The following is a 13,635-nucleotide window of genomic DNA, read 5'->3' as shown; positions in this document are numbered from 1 at the left end:
TCGTGTCGGTACCGTTGACCATCAGTGGTGTAGCGGTATAGCACGCGGTACGGATTACCGAGGACCTGGGTTCGTTTCCCAGTGATGGTCTTATTTTTCTGTTTTTTCTGTGCATCTATATTTCAGTTTGTATTTTCAATATTGTAGCAATCTACAGGGTGAATACAGGAACCGTGTACTACTAAGTACAAAACATCAATATGAATAAACATACGACTAATTAACCAAATACAAGAAACAATCAGGTGTTGTCACAAATGGCCTGCATTGCACTGTTATCGTCAACGAACATGACGTGCTATGGCGAATCATACAGTTTTAAATAAACGCCAAGACTATAGTTTCTTTAGCAACTTCATTTGACAGTACTAGAAATTACTGCACTAGAATGAAGACAAAGCAAAATACAACTGGCCAACGTACAATTGGTTGTTTTCGTTTTGAACCGTTATAGTAATCGTTTCTGATATTTGAATACTAGTAAGCCAAATTCCACCTTATTTTTGTGTGAGTCACTAACTATGATACATGGAACTTGTGTCCATTATTTTGTAAGTCAAAACAATTGAAAACTACTATACTTTTTTTTTTTGTTACTGGACTTGGGCTTTAGTGTTGCCCTTAGCCATTTTCAAGTTAGGGAAATTGGACGCGGGAAAGGGGTAGTTTGGTAGACGGAATTACTACTATACTTAAACTTGTCGGCGTCTCTGGTGACCATAGAGCAGAGGCCGTATTGTCCAACGTTTCTGCGACTTTCGCGATCGCAATTAAGTGACAGTTTTTGTATGCGAAAACTGTAATTTGATTGCGACCGCGAGCGACAGAAACGTTAGGCAACACGTCCTCCAGGCTCACATTTCACCCAAAGGCCTGAAAAGGCTGAACTTTGCAGGAGGGGATATGAAACGAGCGCCCTGGGAGTGTGAGCCAAGCGATAGTTCCCTTTTCAGTCTAAGTTAAATTTAAGAACGTAAATATTTACCCTATATACGAGTAGGTACCTATTGCTGTGCCTTTACCTGAAGCTTTACCTGAAGGCACAGCAATATAGATACTAACTTGTGACTTAACAAACTAAACTATATATACTCAAAAACTGTATATTATAACCAACATTTTCAAGTTATTGACCAAATTTCAACTGTAGCTTATAAATTGTTCCCGTTTGATTTGAATAAATACGAGTATCCGATATCAACTACTGCTTTTACAACCCCTTGCGCTTGCTAAGTAGCCTGCTACATCCACTTAGAATCAAACGGAAATCGAAAATATGAATCGCCGAAAGGAATTTGTGACATTACATTTTGTTTTGAGATTTGCGTAACCATATGTGCAAACACTGTAAAGTAATACATTTTTACGTCTCAATTTTCGTCACAACGGTTTTCGTCACTGGCTGCTTGGCATGCTTCCTTTGCGTGTTACGTATCAGTCAGACAGAACAAAAATTGCGGAAGCATAGATATTTATAGTTTCTACACGCTGTAGTGCGGCACGTGATTACTAATACATACTGACGAGCAAAAGTAACTGGGCAATTTTCTTCCAACTTTGTATGGGACGTGACCCGCTATTTTTGGGTACAATGTTATAACTAGGAACAAACTGACGCGGAGGCGGAGCGGTGCGGCGCGGCGCGGTGGCGATGCCGGTTGTAATATTCGAGCTAACGTGAAAGAGGGCACACAGAATACCACGCCACGCTTATTTCCCTCATGAGTGCCCTCTTTCATGTTAGCTCGAATATTACAACCTAATTATATATTGTGAATTATTTTCCTTCCAAGGCCATGGATATTCTTCGGCATTTCAACGCACAAAAACAAAAAATAACACTTTAAAATACCACACGTAAAAAAAGTTAAACTTTGGCAGCAATAGACACATGAGATGACATTTGAATTTAGTGTTACCAGTGCAAGAAATTAGTTCTATTGGTTTTCCGCAATATGGCGAGGTTTTTTATAATTCTGGTCAGCCTTTAAATCTTGCAACGTCGTTTGTTTGTAATTGGGAGGAAGGTGAATCCGAGTAAACACTACAAGAGTCCACCTAACATTGAAGTTTTTTGGCTTTTAGCAATTAACCAGCCGGAGGTGTTATGCACAGATGTCACTTTCGACGGAGAGCAAGACAGCGTTATGAACATCCACGGATATGGAGCAGGCGAACATCCCAGCGGTTGTTATTCGCTATGTTCAGCTCAGCATTAAAAGTAGCTGCATACTTTTGCACTTTGTCGTTTTACAGCAACGTATATACTTAACACCATACAAATTTGACAAATGTGTTAAAACAACACAGTAAAAGTGATCCGCTACTTTTGATGCTGACTGTACGCGGCAAACGATATAGATAACCACTAACGGGCCGTGGTCATAGAGTCATGAAATTTGGTATGTAGGTAGCTGGACGTCTGGAACAGTCGTTCTTAACACAACCTCAATGAAGACCACGATCTAAATTTTGGGAATTCCCAGAGGAATTTTGTGAATTCCGGGAAATTCAATTGTAAGTACCAGATCGAATAGTTTAAGCGTGCGAAGCCGAGGGTAAACTAGTATCAAATAGTTTGATTTTACGCCGCAGCTGCGAGCCGGCAGCGTAAGGCGCTGCCTTCCCTGGAATTAACCCAATGCACGCCAAACTTCTAAGTGAATGCAATACAAAAAAAGTTTTTGGTAAAAATGAAATTTTTAATAAAAGCTTTTTTTGTTGTTGACTGTACTTGTATTGTCACTCAAACTACATTTGCATACCAAATTTCAAGTCGATGCCATTAACCGTTGAAGAGTTTCGTCCTGTGGAGACGATCTTGGGCGGACTACCAGGATGTCTCTACCAGATTATTGTATTGTCACGCAATTTACATAAGTATACCAAATTTCAAGTCAATCCAATTGCTTGAAGTTGGTCAAATATAACTTGCAAGATTTGACTACAGACAGACAGACAAACAGAAAGACCGACAGACTGACAGACAGACAGACAACGGGACAGGTGAAACTAAATAAAAGCTTGTACGAAATTGCCGTAACCGAAAATCTATAGGATACTTTCGGTTGTCCTAGAAACTGGAAATTAGATATGAAGGTAGCTTTTACAGCACAACCAATCAGAAAAGTCTAAAAATCTTATTTTTTTATATCTGTAAGATAATGAAGCTATTAGGTAATGAAATGGGGAACTAGGGCTTAGGTCTACCCGTTAACACAACTCTAGTACATGCGTGGAAACATCAGGAGCTCATCAAAGGTAGCAATAGCAAATCTTATCCACTTTCATAACAAGTTTGATAGTCTGTCATTCTCATTCCTCATTCCCGCTAAGTGTTGTGCAAATCAGCGGGTGTTTGTAAACTTGTGTTGATACGAGTGCACGTGCGCCTGCGCAGGGCTCGTTGCAGCGTCGTGACTGAAAACGTGCGCGTTGCTTGAGTTAGATTGGCCAAAGTTTGCACGAGCGACACAGCTAGAAAAGGCAGTAAATAACATTCAGGAGATTGTACAAGAGCATAAAACGAGATATTTACCTGAGATGTTTATATAGCCATTCGAGCCGGTACGGCGAGAGTTGATCTATAGAGACACGTCGAGGGAAAAATGGGTTTAATGCTCGAGTTTTACACTCTGCTATTGCAGGGATGCAGACTTTAGAACCACTCGGACTAATTATGAGTGAAAGGGCCGCAAATTAAAAATTGATTGTTTTTTTTTGGAATCTTTTTGTATTTTTTATTTCAACTCCAAATTTTTACTTTTACGGTTATCCCGTAAAACCTAAATTGAAAATACATACTGAAATATAGATGCACAGAAAAATAAGACCAACACTGGGAATCGAACCCAGGTCCTAGGCATTCCGTGCCGTGTGCTATAACGCTACACCACTGCTGCTGGATTGGTCCAGCAGTTCGGTCAATTTTTAATTGAAAATACATACTGAAATATAGATGCACAGAAAAATAAGACCAACACTGGGAATCGAACCCAGGTCCTCGGCATTCCGTGCCGTGTGCTATAACGCTACACCACTGCTGCTGGATTGGTCCAGCAGTGGTGTAGCGTTATAGCACACGGCACGGAGTGCTGGTCTTATTTTTCCGTGCATCTATATTTCAGTATGTTTTTTCAATTAAAAATTTATCGAATTGAGAACCACATAATTTTTTTGAAGTTATTAAAAAACAAGTGAAATTAATATAATTTCGTTAGGTTTTCGCTGTGTCTATTAGGTTGCTGGCGCACCGCATGTACATGTACAGTACAGCGGCCCGCGGTCTGTGCATCCCTGCTCTATTGTATCGAGTGACGAAGCACTGGTACTTATTAGTGTCATTGAACTGGTCATGCATTATGGTTTGAACAACTGAAAACTGCTTAAGTCCAGAATCAATATGTTAAGATGACATCATTTACGTAGGCCCGAGTGCTGGCTTGTTCAAATGAGGACTGCAAACGTTTTGCACCCACGATCTACTTGCGGAAGATTTAGGGGCTGTTTCACCATCCATTGATTAGTGTTAACTGGCGGTTAGGTGTGATGCCGTCTCTATTTGTTTTGTTCGAATAGAAGGAGACGGCATCACATTTAACCGTCGGTTAACGCTAATCAATGGATGGTGAAACAGCCCCTTAACCTTTTGACATTTAGCAAGAGATTGCTGCATATTTTAATACATATCTCAAGTGCCTACAACGAAATCCGGTCGGACTCCAGTTCTGCGTTGAGGAAGGCAAAGGAAGATCACCACACTGTTTTCCGAAGAAAGTTTGTTGAAACCTTATTGTCTAATACACTTGGATCACAATCATTTTCACCGCTTCTTTCTGTATAAAACGAGGATAGAAAGAGATGGTGTATCGTATGGCTCTGTCAATTTAAGAGTATGGCTCTGTGCACGACATCAGCGCCACCTAGCGTCCGCAACCTTGTTGGCTCTGAGGCTCTGACGTTTTGAAATTTCATCGCGACATTGTGACAAAAATCAAACCTATCATCAAGTATTAATTTATAATACAAAATTAGCGTGATACCGTGATTTGGGTGGACAAAAGGTTGTGAATTCCAAGAACGCAGTTAGCGGTATCGGCAATTTTTGAAAAAATATTAGTTTTACGTTTACAAATATACAATTTTACTCGCAAATGTGATGAAAAACATTGTATGTCGCACGGGCGGTACTAGAATTACGAACATCGACTCATAAAGCCCTCAGTCTCCGACTTCGGGCTTCTAATAGACTCTCGTTCGTAATTCCTTTTTTACCGCCCTATTAAGGGCGAAATTGAAATTTTAGTACATTGTGTATTAACACAATGTACTAAAATTTCAACCACAAACCGTTTCATAAGGAAAATTTTTGGTATGTGCTGGACATGTCCGGAATGTAGAGGAATAAGGAACAAAACAGGGAGTGTTCAATAATTCAAGCTCGCATCATAACACAAACATCTATTACTAAAAAAAATTAGGTAGTTAAGTCTAAACAAATTGCTTTCTTCTTCTTCTTGTTCTGTTTTAAAATAAGGCTTTTCTGTCCTAATTAATAGGACAATTTCGCCAGTGTCAAAGTAAACTCTCTTTAAGAGGGACGCTGTAGGTGGGTGAATATTTCAGAGAGCCAAAATTTATGTCTCGCTATAATACTCATCAATACTAAAGAATTTCCAAGTCAAACTTTTTTATTCCATTACCTTTATAAATGATAAAGATGCTATCGTAGCCATTTTGAGCGTTAAATCACACAAAATAAAGATATTCAAATATTACTATAAAAATCGGCAATATTTAGCGTGTCGCCTGGGCATAGTTTCCAACATTTCGTAACATAAACAATTCAGTGTATTGAATGTGAAACATTGTGTGAATAAATATTAAACTGAGATAAATAAAGAACGTTTTTCATTACAATAAGGTTAGAAAACTTTATTAAAAGTTACTCTAAAATTTAATCAAACAATGTTCAAAAAATAAGCGTCATTATCGGCAACCATGTTGAATGTACATTTTGTACATATAACGAAACGCGACTGAAGAGTCAAATAACGTTTAAGCGAAGCTTCACCCCGCGCCTCAGCCGGCCGACACGCTTTGAGGGTAGTGGACGTCGCGCGATTTGAGCAGTAAGTATTTCATTTTGATTCTCCAAAATTTGTCATAACAGTCGTCATTCTTATTTTTGACTGTATCTCAATAATTTCTTCTGAATGCAGTGTTTTTATGTAACAAAGTTGAAGTATGCGTAAAATTAATACTGCATAGTGCACTCTTTCCCGACGAATATACCTAATTATTTTGTAAATGGTGAACTTTCTAGAATTCGTCATTATTGGCAACATCATTTTCAGCAACGTCGCATGAGACGACAATGACACGTGTTGCTAACAATGATATTCTCTTGAGTGAGCAATGACGGTTGTTACCGATAATGATTTTAGTATTCGACTTATTAGTTAGATGTATCGTGATTTTGCTGGTTTCCGTTAATTTCGGCATAAACCTTGGTACAATAACATATTTTTTTGGAAATTTGGAAAGATACACTTTTTCTTTTATTTTTCAACAAATTTATATTGAATGTATGGTTATTATAAAAGGTGTGTAGGTATAACTACTCTGAGGCCGGCCACGGCAAGGGTGCCCCAGATGGTGTTGGAGCTACATTGAAAAGAACAGCGGATCAAATGGTTCTCTACGGTGAAGATGTGGGTACATTCGATCAATTCTATCTGATTAAGGGACGCGTCGAAAACGAACAGCTCAATATTACCTACTGTTAAAAAAATAGAAGCTGAATAGGGGCTGAAGACAGAGTGTTGTGGCGCGCCATGGAAGAGGCCTATGTCCAGCAGTGGACTGCTGTAGGCTGATGATAGAAGAACAAGGGGATCCCTTTGTTTCCCATACATTTTTTGTTCCGAATTTCGATGGTCAGAAATTGATATCCATATAATTTATAAACATAAACATCACTAGTCATAATTTTTGTTCAGTATAATGCTTATTAGCTCTAATATTAATGGCGTATAATATTAAATTCTATAATCACAAAAGTCATACATTTTTAACTATAACATTCAAAGATCTAACGATAATTATTCAGAAATAGTTTAAGCCATATATTTCACCGTACTAATGGTTGTTACTCATATCGTTTTAATGCCTAAAGTGTCTAGGTCTAAGAAACCAAATCCATAATATAGATTAATACTCAGAAACATTTCTAGGCATACATTTGAAAGTGCTAATTAATTTAACTACGACTTTAGATAATATGACTAATAGAAATTATGTTGAAAACAATTTGATTTGTGCGAGCGAGCGAAGCGAGCGAGCAAGACGGTTCGCAGCAGAAGCGACTCGGATAGGTTAGGTTTAGCCTTCGATGTTAGTTTTTTTTTATAGCAGCCCGGATAATATTGGTTCACAAATGATTTTTGATCCTCTATGTTCCTATAAAAAAAGTTTAGAACAACAACAGTTAGGTATACATTCGGTAGTTAAAATATTATGTATTTCATTTTTCTGATAAATAATTGAATTCATTCTTATAATTATTATGAGTGTTTTTATTGAATTTAACATTATGACGATAAATGTTATGACTAACTTATCAGGTGACTATCAATCATTATGACCTGCGAAAAAAGACCTTACAACAATTATTATAAACTGGTTTATTGCCTTTAATATTATGGAATGGTATACTACTAACCAATTTTATGACTTACAATAATTATGACCTGCGAAAATCGGAACTTCACTTTATACTGTTTAATGTTATGACTTAAGATAATATGACTTGCAAAAATTATGATGAATAACGTTATGGATTGTTAAAATCGGAGTTTAAATTTTATGGGAAACAATATAGACCCAAGAACAAGACATAAAAGTAACTTGATTCCCAATGACATAAAACCCTTCAAGGACACACTGTTAGAAGAATAAATATCAATTTTAAGATACAATCAGGGTTTAATTTAGTGGCTTAAAACGTATTAAGTATATTTATGGTCTCTCTAAGGCTGTTATTTATTTTGAAAAATGTTTATGTATAGCGTAAGTGGAGCGCTTTTTGTTTCATATAACTGTTATCGTCAGAATATCCAATCAAGAGACCAAAGAATCATTAAGTACATTAAGATGATTTAAATTTATTTTTATATTAAAGTATTTTTATAATATTGCGTTTTATTTTCCTTGTCCATATCATGACACAAAAAATTATAACAACGACTACAAAAAACCATGAAAATAATTTTCTACCAGTCTGAAGTCGGTGCCTCAGCTGCTCGACACCTTTTACGAAAGATTGGTCTTTCTGATGTAGAGACGTTTATAATAATGAACCTCAATAGAGGAGTCCTGGTGCTTCACCACCCGTTCCATTTTACCATATTCATTACGACGAGCATAAATTGCTTAGCAACTATGTTAAATTAATTGAAATTCAACCCGTGATGTACTTGTTATTGAGTAGTAGCTCTGTTGGTCAAATGTGGTCTTCATCATCAGTTCCACTTCACCAAATTATGATTTTCAAGAGCAAATGCACGAGTTACTGCTAAAGATATCCAAATTACCATAGGTGTCCCTACAATATTTGAAGAGTTCCCCCGATTTTCTTAAGATCCGATCATCAGATCCTAATTTGGTGCTTATGGGACCTAATTGAAGGCATTCCTAGACGAACGAAAAACAAAATTTCAAATCGGTTCATAAATGACGGAGTTCTGAGGTAACAAACAAAAAAAAAATACCACCGAATAGATAACCTCCTCCTTTTTTTGGAGTCGGTTAAAAATAATACCTAAAATAGTATTTAAGTCACATGTAAATTCATCTCCATATTATAAATAATACTTGTAAGTCATTGTCGGCAACATTGCGTCATTATTTTTTACAATAACGTCATTATTCTCACAATATGTCATTATCAGCAACACCATTTTTTAATGATTTTAAAAAATAGCCAAAATTAGTGGACTGTTTGGGGTGCCTTCATTACAACATACTATATATTTGATATATCTGTACATCTGGCCTTAAATAGAAGCTCTGCCGCGAGGTTTAGAAAATCTTAATTATTTTTGTCAAGAATATTGTTTTGAGGAGATTCGCCCAGGTACGGTAATTGTAGTTTTTGCAACTTGATAGTAAATTCCAGAAACCACGTGGAGACAACTTGCGCATTAAAAATATCAGACACGAGAGCAATATAGAATTTTGCGATCACTGTTCACTGTTAAGGTTAATCGCCACATAAAACACTATCAAAATTATACTTCAACTAGCCAAAGAAACAGAAATAGCAAAATTAGATATTCTCTACATCCCCCATGTTCGAATGCTACAAATCGAATCCCAAATTGCTTTGACAGATTCATATGAGTATGACCGAGCCTACATTATTTCTACTTTTGGCCACTATGAGCGTTGCGATAGATTTCATTACCCCCACCCCACCGCACTTCGCACGTCGCACCCAGCGTATAGCGACTTAGAAGGCGAATACAACATAAAGACAACCATTGATTGGATGCGTATCAGACGGTGCACTTAAATGAATGTTGACTCTCATTTCAATGTCAAACCGCTTAGCGGGAATGAAATAAAAAAAACTCATGTTATACTACTATAGTGGTACCAGCAGGGCTACTACGAAACTCGAAACTCGAAGTTCGTGTCGTGCGGTGCCTCTGACACTTATAGTATTTAAATGACCTAAAGAATTTCCTTGCTCACCCGCGACCATGCATGGAGATAATTAGATACAACAGTATGGGGTCTATTATTAATGAGCAGGTAAATTTAGTTTCATCTCCCTTGCTACGGCTTGGATCTAATTTCAGCAATGGTAGTTAATAAAACATGCCTTGACAGTTAATAAATAAAAATCAAGGTAGTTTTGAAGGACGGTTAAAAAATTTATTAATAATTTGTGGGTAGTTTTGTTTTGTTTCATAAAACGTATGTGGGTACTTGGGGAGTTACAGTGACAAGTTAAAACGATGGTTGTGGTTCGTTAGTCTAACAACTGGTAGCATGGTGTACGGTTGTGTCACTCTGAAGATGAGCTCTGGTTGAGTTCGAAACGCGTCAGTGTAGTGTGGTGGTGGTGATAGATGGGTTTGTGTGATTTGTGTGTGTTCTTACAGTGTGGAGGTGGAGGAACTGCATGAACAGGCATATTTTGCATAAGCTTAGCTATCGTAAGGTCGCGGGTGAGCAAGGAAATTCTTTTAGTTCATTGATATGGACCTCCGCAAAGTAACGCCTGATTCAATAAATTACTTATAGAGCGAGAGGGACGGTACGATACGAACTTCAAGTTTCGAGTTTCGTAGTAGCCCTGCAGTAGTGTCACTGTAAGTCATAGCGAAGGTCGTGAATTTTATAGGCTCAGAATGAGGGTTTTCACTGAGGCGAAATATCGCTAGATGGCGTTAGTACCGTCAGGTCCGTTTGACGTTTGACGTTTGCTTGCGATTGGCTCATTTAGTTATTTAACCAATGATTCGATTTGTAGCATTCGAAGATGGCGGATGTAGACAATATCTAATTTTGCTAGTTCTGTTTCTTTGGCTAGTTGAAGTGTAATTTTGATAGTGTTTTATGCGGCGATTAACCTTAACAGTGAACAGTGATCCCAAAATTCTATATTGCTCTTGTGTCTGGATGTCTCCACGTGGATTCTGGAATTTTACTATCAATTTGCAAAAACTACAATCACCGTACAACGTGCCTCTCAAAGAGAGTTTACCTCGACACTGGCGAAATTGTCCTATTAATTAGGACAGAAAAGCCATATTTTAAAAGAGAAGAAGAAGTATTTAACCAATCACGAGCAAACGTCAAACGGATCTCACGATACTAACGCCATCTAGCGTTTGCAAACTTTGCGTCTCGTTTGCGGTTGGAATGGCACCTCTATTGTACAAGCTTGCCTTGATTGTTGTTGTTGGGGCAAATCTTCAAAGTTCATTTTGTCCCACTTCCACTGGTCGGATTGTCTTCAAATTCGATATACGTATCTAAGTTGGATGACAATGCAAGTATAGTCAACAAAAAGAGCAGTAACTACAGGGAATAGTGGGACAGACAGACAAAAAGTTGGAAAACCCCGACATAGTCACTTTAGAGTTCAAGGTCAAGGTTCAGCTGAATCGATTTTGATAAAACTTATCTAAGAACCATCGCTAGAAACCCTGCTTTCAAATAGAAAAACGTATTCAAATCGGTCCACCCTTTTAAGAGTTACGGTGCCACAGACAGACACACATAGCGGTCAAACTTATAACACCCCTCTTTTTTTTATGGTATAGGGGGCAAAAGAGCAGGCGGATCGCCTGATGGTAAGCGATTACCGTCGCCCATGGATACCTGCAACGCCAGAAGAGTGCGTTGCCGGCCTTTAAGGTAGGAGTACGCTCTTTTCTTGGAAACTTTTTGTGTCGAGGGTTAAAAATAATTACAAACAAAATAAATACAATAAATATATACTTAAAACCATATCGAATTTCATCAAGAAAGCGAAAAATTTAAGCGGAAAACGTAACAAACAAAAAGATAAACATACGTGACAATCCGTAGCAAAAGAGTCCTTATGGCTCCTGCCATAAGGGCCCTTTTGCTACGGATTGTCACATACATTCGTATGTAAATGTGGAATGTGTCAGTTATTAGCAAGGATTTAACTCTTAACTTTTTCCTAAACGACACTATAAATGCTACATTAACATATGCTTTAGATAAGGAATGCTTTAAATTATGATGCAATCGATCTATGGAACCGTCTTGGCAACTCGTAAGATATCGGTTTACAGCATTGATAGTGTATTTGCGACTCACTGTTGTTGTTTTCTAGATAACAGTTTTAGTGGGCACAGTTAAAAGTTCATTCGGCGCGACTAGAGTTAACTGGTTATTGTTTGGTCACGATTCGTTACATATTAATATCGGGCCATGACACCTGAGCCACTGTACAACAGTCTCACAGTAAGTTTCGTAAAAACAATCTAACTTTCGTATGCATAGTATTGGGGGGATTTTCAAATACAATATACAGATGTAGTGGCATCAAAATTTTGCTTCCTTCCAATGCTTGCAAAATTAGATTGTAACTATTTTTAAGCATATAATTGATTGATATCTCTTTAGCTGAAATTTATTCTATGTTAAATTGATATTATTAATTTTATTGATTAGTTCCTACTCCATCTATCATTTCACTCATAAAAACCGGCCAAGAGCGTGTCGGACACGCCCAAAATAGGGTTCCGTAGCGATTACGAAAAAATTAAGTAATATTTTTCTAAGGATTTCTTATTTTATACGGAATCTTCCAAGTTTAGGTATATTTTATACCTTAGGCTGCTTGTATTTACTCATAAACTACTAATAATTCTCAAGCAAACTTAGCCGTTATAGTTTTCCTTGAAAGTTTGATATACTTACTACCATCCTGTTTTTTTTTTAAATTTTTCCACTCACCGGTTTAAATTTTAGAGGAGGGGATCGCTCGATTTTTATAAAAATTTTCACTTTAAAGTTGAATATTTCGCAAACGAATCACTCAATCGAAAAATCGTCTTAACAACCCCCTAATGGTTTTAAAAGACCTATCTAACGATACCCCACACTATAGGGTTGGATCAGAAAAAAAAATCACCCTCACTTTACGTCTAAGGGAGGTAACCTAAAAAAAAAAATATTTTTGAATTTTTAATTGTACCATTTTGTCGGCATAGTTTACTTATATATTCGTGCAAAATTACAACTTTCTAGCATTGATAGTCCCTGAGCAAAGCCGCGGACGGACGGACAGACAGACAGACATGGCGAAACTATAAGGTTTCCGTTTTTGCCATTTGGCTCCGTAATGTAATTGTGTACTTATCTATAAAAAAAACATTTTTTTTCATGAGGTCATTACTAAAAAATACTAAAAATCCAGACATTTCGTAAATCCGGCCGCAATCCTGACAAAGGGTCAAAAATCCGGCCATGACCTTACAAAGCTTGACGTCTGGCAATCCTAAGCGCGTTAGACAAAACGACCTATGGTCCGGCTTTAGGAACTTATGAAATCAATATGTCATATTATTATTTCTAAATCCCTTATCACCATATTGTTGACAAGACGAAGACATTGCTCCGCCCAAGTAATCGCAAATTGATAAAATCGTTCGTGAACCTCCTTTTCTTGGTCAATGTTTTCCGTTATGCAATTTTTTTTTTGTTATCGCATCCGTGCAACATTTTAATATGTCAAACGTTAATAAGTGGTTTTAAATAAGGTATTTGGTATATATAGATGGAAACCGGCTAGTACGTCAACGTCATAAATAAGTGATTATTGCACCTTGTCCCTTTCAGTCGTTACACAATTTCGTATGGCTTTTCAAAGATGACGTTAAAGTGGCAAGGTTGTACTGTCGTTTTCTAGAAAACCAATTAATATAAGTTTCTGTTTAAAAAACATTTTTAAAGCTTTTTTTCCCAACCGGTCAGGTTCAATCAAGGACAAGGTCTTTGTCATTCTCATTGCCTATCTCTGTCCAGCAGGTATAGATTTTAAAATATTTAGGTGGTCCAATCAAAACGCACACACAAACATCACGC

At 37.3% G+C, this 13,635-nt stretch overlaps 1 protein-coding gene across 1 annotated transcript in view; it reads right to left on the bottom strand.

Annotated features, from left to right (window-relative positions):
• The window catches only part of SCaMC (Short Calcium-binding Mitochondrial Carrier), a 75,832-nt gene that overhangs the window by 27,318 nt on the left and 34,879 nt on the right, over positions 1–13,635 (bottom strand).

Source organism: Choristoneura fumiferana, chromosome Z, assembly GCF_025370935.1.
Source record: "Choristoneura fumiferana chromosome Z, NRCan_CFum_1, whole genome shotgun sequence".
NCBI classification, from domain to species: domain Eukaryota; kingdom Metazoa; phylum Arthropoda; class Insecta; order Lepidoptera; family Tortricidae; genus Choristoneura; species Choristoneura fumiferana.
The sequence above is the reverse complement of the archived record's forward strand: the minus strand, read 5'-3'. Positions and strand labels throughout refer to the sequence as shown.